Genomic DNA, 8659 nt, shown 5'->3' with positions numbered 1-8659 from the left:
TCCCCAATCAGCCCTGCTCGGAGCCCGACCAGGTGCTGCACCTAGGGATTGGGCCTGCCCTCTGCCACCCTGGAGCAGGCCTAATCCAGCAGGTTGTTATCTCCGGAGGGGTCCCAGACTGCAAGAGGGCACAGGCCGGTCTGAGGGACCCCCCCTCCCTCCCGAGTGCACAAATTTTTGTGCACCGGGCTTCTAGTAAATAATTATAATTTATAATAACTATATAATTCCATAATTTATAATTTTATAATTTATGACATAAATATATGTGTATTTGCAAAGGACACATATTCATCAAATTTATTGCCAATCTTTTATTTGCTTTTTCTTCTTTTGAGATTGTAGATGCATAAAGTATGGTTGATCTTACCCATCCCCCCTCACCTCTACACTAAAGGATTCCATATATATTCTTTCATTTCACCTTACACCAGTGTATGTGCATTGACACCCGTGGGTGTTGGGCAGAGGGAGTGAGAAAAGGAGGGAGGGATGGAGGAAGGGGGGAGAGAGAGAGAAACAGAGAGAGAGAGAGGAAAACATTGAGCTTTTCAATGCAAGTTATTCCACAAACACCACTGCAATCAACATCATAAGTGCCTCCAAATGGCCCTGAGCTAGCTTGTCAGAAATTGATTCTCAGGAGCTGAATTTCTAGGTTATGAGATATGCACATGCTTAATTGCATTATGTACAGCCCTGTTTTCTCCAGATTGGTTGTTCCAATTATGCTTCACTCGGCAGTTCTTGAAGGGTTGTATCCCTACATCTTTGCCAGTACTTGATATAATTTTACTGTCTAATTGTTGATCTATGGGGTATAAAGTTGTATCTCATTGTCACTTTAATTTTCATTTCTCTGATTACTAATGAGGTTGAGTATTTTGTCATTCATTAGTCAACTAGAGGTCCCCTTTGGAAGTTACTTATTTATCCACATTACCTATTTTTCTATTGATTTTTGTCGCTGATTTACAATAATTTCTCTCTTACTTCCAGGTAATAACCCCCTGTCAGTTATAAATATCACAGATTTTTTTTATGCTGTCAATTTTGTCCATATGGTCTGAGTTGAACAACTATCAGTGGTGTTGATAGAGTCAAATTCATCAATATAGATTTGTGATTAGGGGGTCACCAAAGTTCATACTTAACCCCCTGTCAGTTATAAATATCACAGATTTCTTTTTATGCTGTCAATTTTGTCCATATGTTCTGAGTTGAACAGCTATCATTGGTGTTGATAGAGTCAAATTCATCAATGTATATTTGTGACTAGGGGGTCACCAAAGTTCATGTTCTCCTTTTCTCCAGTCTTGTTTTGCTTATTACCTTATGGGTATAATTCCTAAGAATTATAATGCCCTCCAACAAAATGCCTGCATGGGAAATCTCTGCCCAGAGTCTGTCTCCTGGGGCATTAGACCTTGGAAGACCTGGAGAATTGGCCTTGGAAGGCATCCTAGGAAGTCAATTCTAAAATGAGATTTTGGAGATGGATTACCTGCATGCCAGCTGGTAACAAAAACCCAAGGTTTGGGATTCTAGAGGCAACATAGTTTATGCTTGGATATTCTTTCCCAACCCATTCATCAAGTGACACAGAAGTCTGTCCGAGCAGGTCCAGGTCTACAGAACTGCTGCTTGGGCCATAAAACCTGCCAGTCCCTGTGGTAATAGACATTATCTGTAGTAGAGAGAAAAAACACTGTGTGGAGTGTGTAGCAAAGAATTTAACCTTGTAAAAAAAAATGTTCTACCCTTTGTTCTTGGCTCCTGGAATGTAATATTTGTTTGCCTGGGGATCTTAGGTCAGCTAGACAGTAACAATGTGATTTCAAGTGGGGGCTGAACACACCTTAAGTTGGACACTAGCTATGCCAGAAAGATCAACATATGATCCAAAGTGAGGGTTTTGCGTCCTATGATATCAGTTGACCTAGAGACTGAAATCAAACATGTGGCCACCTAATCAATCATGCATATGCAACGGAGCCCAGTAAAAACTCTGAAGACTGAGTTTTGGGTGAGCTTACCTAGTTGGCAATCCTCCATTTGTATTGTCATTAATGCTGAGAAAGTAACACTTCCTGACCCCTCAGGATGAGGACAATTTAAGCTCCACATCTGTGATGTCTTCCAGCCAATCATAGAAATTGAGGGTGGTTTTAGACCTCCCCCCTAAAACATGCAGTTTATGTCAAAGGGCAGTCTTATGGGGGCTATTGTAAGTGACCTAAACTCCTCTCATGGAACTATGTGGTAAGACCCAATAGAGAACCACGATGCAGACTCCTTAAGATTTTGGAGCAGCAAGACCATGCCTTCTGCATTAGAGAATTAAACACTATTCACAAAACAGTTCCTGACATGCCATGGGGGCCTGGAAATGAGTGTCTGACATTGGGGTCATATGACTATGCAGCTGGAGATGCCCATCATGAACTGGCTCTGGCATATATCCCAAATCATAACGTTGGACAGCTCGATAATAATCTATCATAAGATGGGTACATAACAGTACAAACGGGCTCAAGCACAACAGGGTTGAAGAACACAAGTAAGCTTCTGTACTAGCAAGTGGTCCAGATCCCCATGTCACTACTGTTGCACCATCACCTCTTCTCAGCCCACACCAATGGTCCCTCAATGGGGTCTCTTATAACCAGGTGATGGAAAAAAAGCAAAAAAAGCCAAGTTTGGTTTACAAATGAATTATTTCCGTGTAAATACCAATGAAAAATGCACTTCTAATGTCCTGAGAAACATTAGTGAGGGAAAATCCTCCCATGAAACAAAACTTTGGGAGCCTGGAATTAAAAAGATTGGAAGATGAGGGACAAGAAGGTCTTAGAAAAGTTAGTTACATATGGATCTGTAGTAATACCAACATGTAAAAGGCATTTATTGAACAACCAAGTTGGCAGAAGAGGCAGAAAAGGACAAGCAGAGATCAGAGTCACAGAGATTTGAAGATGCTACACTAATGGCTTTGGAGATGGAGGAAGGGTCCATGAGCCAAGGCAAACAGGCAGTGTCTATGCTGGAAAACTCAATGAAACAGGTCTTCCCTAAGGAGAAGTACAACTTTACCAACACCTAGATTTTAGGCCTGTTGAAAATAACTGCGTAACAGAAAGTTCCATCAGGGCAATGAACTCTACATGCACATGCTACCACCAGCATGTAGCATGTGACTTTACACAAAGTAGGCATTCGATAAATAGTTAATGGGTAAGTGAGTGAATCACTGAATTAATTCTTCACATTCATGATCCTCTTCAATTGTAAATTATGCACAAGCTCTTTTCTGTCTTTGGAATGAACCTCCATCCTGATACACTGAGAAAAGTTCTAACCATCCAAAGTCAAATTATCATCTCTATTGTAAAACCTTCTCTATACCCGCAACATGTTTAACTACCAAATACCAGTACACTCCCTTCACTGTTTGTATATACCTACTCCACAGCATTTACTGCAGGGAACTATATTCACTTCAGTGTCTGTATATCCCATGAGATTGTGAGTACCTTGGAGGATGGCACTTAAATTATTTATTCAGGTATTCCACAGAGTCTTGGCATTGTGCTCAGCACACAATAAATTGTTGAACATTTGTTGAATGAATAAGTGAGTAAAAGGTGAAGGAGAGACACTTTCAAGTCTGCACAGAATAATTTCAAAACCCAAGGGAAGAATCTGCAGAAACCAGATAGGGAAGGGGAGAGAGCCTGGGACAAGAGCTAAATTTCCAGGAGCAGCCAGAGGAGCAGTCATGGAAGAATCTTTGTTGTTGCTGCACAACAGCCTAAAACCCAGGGAAGGAATGTCTAAGGGTAGGGATGACAACCTGAGCCCAAGTGGTCCATGGTTCAAACATAAGACTCAGAAGGGAACCATGGATTGCATTAAACCTTTCAAAGCTCCTAGATTCATCCCTTTGGGACTATGTCTGAGCAGTGTATACTCTAAGACAGGTAGATAGACTCTGAAATCAGGCTGCCTGGCTTCTAATTTCAGCATATCCACATATTAGCTGTGTAACCTGGGGCTCAGTATTTATATTGTCCATGCCTCAACATCCTCATCTGTAAAATGAAGATAATAATAGTACATGGCTCTGGGGTGTTTTGTGTTTTGTGGGTTTTTTTGAGGTTTAAATTAGATAATATACCTCATGTATATAGAATACTGTCTGGCACATTATAAGCGTGCAACCAGGATTAGTTATATGTGTGAAAAGTTGATAATGTCTTTTAGAACCATCTAAGAAAAACTTTCAGAACTACATAAGAGAGACTTCTGAATACTATTGAAAGAACACAGAAATGCTGACTTGGCTTGTTACAGATTGTTGTAAGATTTTTATAAACTTTATAACTCTGCAAGTGCTTACAAGTTTTGCTAACTTTTATCTATAGTTCCACAGAGGTCAGCAGTAAAATATCTAATAAAATACCTATGAGTTTAGTTTGGGGGACACTGATGAAGAGGGGGATTAAAAAGAGTCATCCTGATACCAAATCTTTTTGGAAAGAAGAGCATCCCCCTAATATCAAGAAGATGCTGGCATTTGGAAATGGGCTAGAAATAAAGGGAACAAGGGACTTCCCAGGATGGAGGTTTGGCTCCAAGACTTAACCTGCAGGTGCACAAATGGCTACCTGACAATGTCCTAAATTGCCCTCCTGTCTGCCTCCAAGTGTCCCATTTCTGGCAGGTAACCATTCCTTAAGTGTCACACCAATAAACTTGAAGATTTTTTGTTATTTTGTTATTTTCTTCCCCTTTATCCTTCCTATCAAGCTCAACACCAAATGTTATCTATTTTTTCTATTTCTATTTTTCCTATATTTCTAGTTTAAAGACCAAAACAAGCACCTGTGTATCCTTTCATTCGAGTTAAGAAACAGAATATTAGCCAGGCCTTAGTTGTTCTTTTATGGGCTCCACTCTGACAATCCTAACACTTCTTAGTTTGCCAGTTTCCATGGATTCACCTTCATTGTCCTAATTCCACTGTTGTCACCAGATTACCATTATTCCTGCCAAGATCAGAGCTGTAATTACTTTATTCATTCATTCAAAATATTATTATAACTTCCTACTAGCTGAGCAGCATGCTGGGCCTTACTGATATCAAAGGGGAAGCCCTGCCCTCCAGGATTTTAGAGTCAGGGGTTCAGACAGACCAGAATTGACAAGTACAACCGAGTGCCATAAACACACAACAGATGTAGCACAGGAGTTTTGGTGGGTGGGAGAGATCCTCGGTTCATCTCCCTGTCTCCTATCCCTCCAACCCTCCAGTACTCCATTTTCATTATATTATATCCCTTGTCTAGAATTAGTAATAATTTCCCTCTGTCTGGTTTTATAATCTTCCATAATCTGACACCAACGAGCATGCATCAGATGTAGATTTGACTCTAAACTCTATCCCTTATAAGCTGTGTTACCTTACAAAGTCTTCCTAACTTCTTTGGGCTTAGGATGCTCACCAGTACAATGAGACTAATAATATTTCTTGTTGAGTTATTATAGGGTTCAATCCCATGATGAACCTGAAAATACTCTGCCAACTAAAAAGCACTACACAAAGGTTGCAGGGGATGTTCTTTTCCTCTCCTTTTTGTCTTTGTTGAATTTTATCCATCCTTCATGACTCAACAATATGTCTTCCGTGGACCTTGCCATCTCTAATCAGTATCTCTGTACCATTGACCCCCTGGTTATTTTTGTCAGCACCTCATATTTTGGGCTTTGATGACTTTATAGGAGTGAGTTTATTTTCTCAAATCAGACTTGGAGCATTTTGAAGGTTTAATCATGTCTTCCTTACCCTCATGTCCTCCCAAGATGTAACACTCTGCTGGACGTCATTTAGAACATTCTCACATATCCCTTGAACAGAGTATGGTGGGCACAGTGTTAGAATATAATTATAGAAATACTGTTCTGATGGTGGTTCTTCATATTTCAGCTAGAAATTTGTTATACAATTAAAAGAGTTTCAATGAAGAAAATACCAGCAGGATTTGGACATCAGATGTTAAATTGCCATAAAATGGGGACTTAAAAGTTCCAGATTTTGCCTTATATTCCCCCACAATTGATTGCATCCCCTCACAAATCTTTTCATGTGGCTATATGCCTTAGTCTAGGCATGTGCAAAAAGAAGATAATAACTGCTGCCTCTCAATTCTGAATGAGTTAAGTGTCAATATATTTTATGAATAAGTTTTTGGAATGTCATGATCTTGTACAAATAAAGAAAAAAGTCAAACGTTAGTCTGGGCAAAGACTTTCATTAGTAATAATTTCCCTCTGTCTGGTTTTATAACCTTCCATAATCTGACATCAACGAGCATGCATCTGATGTAGATTTGACTCTAAACTTTATTCCTTATAAGCTGTGTTACCTTACAAAGTAAGCACAGGCAACAAAAGCAAAAATAGACAAGTGCAACTTCATCATACTAAAAGCTTCTGCACAGTAAACAGTCAACAGAGTGGAAAGGCTGCAGAATGAAAGAAAATATTTATAAATGTCTATAATAATAAAAGCATAATGTGCTAATTAGACCAGATGTCCTTCCAGACAGCCTTCTGGATGGCCTTCCAGACGAAGCCAGGGCTGCAGCCACGGGATTGAGGCAGCCGCCCGCAGCTGCAAGGGAGAGATTGAGGCAGCCATTGCAGCTGCGAAGCCCTACTCTTGAATGAATTTCATGCATCTGGTCTCTAGTATATCTGATAAAAGGTTAATTTCCAAAATATATAAGAAACTCTGACTCAATAGCAAAACACACAAATAAACAAAACTCAAAAAGTGGACAAAGGACCTTAACGGATATTTCTCAAAAAGAAGACGTATAAAAGGCGTATATATATATATTAAGCCCTCAACATTACTGATCATCAGGGAGATACAAATCAAAACCATAGTGAAATATCACCTCATACTTGTTAGAATGGCTATTATAAAATAGATAAGCGCTAACAAGTTTTGACAAGGATGTGGAGAAAAGGGAACCCTGATACACTGAATATAGAAATGTAAATTGGCATAGCCATTATCAAAAACAGTCTGGAAGTTCCTTGAAAAATTAAAAACAGAACTGCCATAGAAGCCAGTAACTCCATTTCTCGTTATACGAGTATATCCAAAGAAAGTGAAATCAGTATATCATAGCATTGTCTGCACTCCCCCATGTTCATTATTCAAATGGAAGCATTCAAATAGCCAAGATATGGAAACAAATGAAAGATCCATGGATGTGTGTGTGTGTGGTGCATGTTCTACACAGTAGAATGTTATGTTATTCAGTCTGGTAATCCTGCCATTTGAAGACAACATGGATGAACCTAGAAGACATTATGTTAAGAGAAATTAGCCAGGGACAGAAGGGCAACCACTGCACAACTTCACTTAATACCTTAATTCATAACAACAGAGAATAGAAAGTTGCTTACAGAGGTTGAGGGAAAGGAGAAATGAAAATAATGGGCCAGAGGGTATAAAGTTTCAGTTATACAAGATGAATAAATTCTTGGACTCTATGTACAGCAATGTGACTGTTAAATTATTAATTTATTGATAATATAGTATTGCATCCTATAAATATGCAAAGATGATAGATCTTAAGTATTCTCACCCCTTCCCAAAAGGTAACTATGTGAGATGATGATGACATTGATTAGAGTTATTGTGGCAATCATTTCACAATGTATACCTATATCAAAACATCAAGGTGTCTACCTCCTATAATAATAAAAGCATAATATTCTAATTATACCAGATGTCCTCCCAGATATCCTTCCAGATGACTTTCCAGATGAAGCTGGAGCTGTGAGGGAAGGTGCTGGCCCAGCGGTCAAAGGAAAGCCAGCGCCAGCAGCTGAGGGGGAAGGAAGGCCTACTCTTGCACAAATTTCGTGCATCGGGCCTCTAGTAAATATATACTATTATTGTTAATTGTACCTCAATAACGCTTTTAAAAAGGAAGGAGTCAAAAATAGTCAAGATATTCTTATAATTATTGCTATTTCTACTTTATCCCAAATTAGCCTCAGATATTATCATAGACATCCACCCACCCCATGGACAAGGTGAATTCCTAAATCTGTCTTACTAAGTCTAATTTAGTCAAAACAAGTTAAATGATTTGGGGGGAGTGGGGGAGAAATACACATGGAACAGGAGAGAGGGTAGGGAATGCTGGGAGAAGAGAAAAAGCTTCCATATCTCTCATAGAAAACCTCATTTTCCAAGTTCATATTTCTTCTCATGCTCTCTAACAGTCAAGCTTTAATGTGACAGAGAATAACTGAATGCCAGCGAAATTATTATCCCTTTCTCATGGTTCTTCTTTGATTTTATGATTAGCACTTGGCATCTAAAACAGAACCTATAAACCAGAGTCAGGTCACTGACTTTTTTAAAAGTTGCTCTGCATTCAGTATCCAGAGTTTGTCTGCATTTTACACAGTTCACATTGACTAGTATAGCAACTCCAACCAGGCACTAAAATAACTGGTGTTAAAGGTAAATAAATAAACCATTGCCATCACTGAACGTAATTTTCCATCTCTTAAAGGGACAGTGCAGAGTGGAGCAGAAGGATAGAACCAGATAGACCCAATTGAAACCCAG

At 39.2% G+C, this 8659-nt stretch overlaps 1 long non-coding RNA gene across 1 annotated transcript in view; it reads right to left on the bottom strand.

The window, feature by feature from the left end:
* Window positions 1-8659, bottom strand: part of LOC107182114 — a 68451-nt gene that overhangs the window by 10865 nt on the left and 48927 nt on the right. The gene's annotated exons all lie outside the window — the stretch shown is intronic.

Source organism: Myotis davidii, unplaced genomic scaffold, assembly GCF_000327345.1.
Source record: "Myotis davidii unplaced genomic scaffold, ASM32734v1 scaffold13, whole genome shotgun sequence".
In the NCBI taxonomy this organism is placed as follows: Eukaryota; Metazoa; Chordata; class Mammalia; order Chiroptera; family Vespertilionidae; genus Myotis; species Myotis davidii.
Note: the sequence above shows the minus strand (reverse complement) of the source record. Positions and strands in the feature narration are given on the sequence as shown.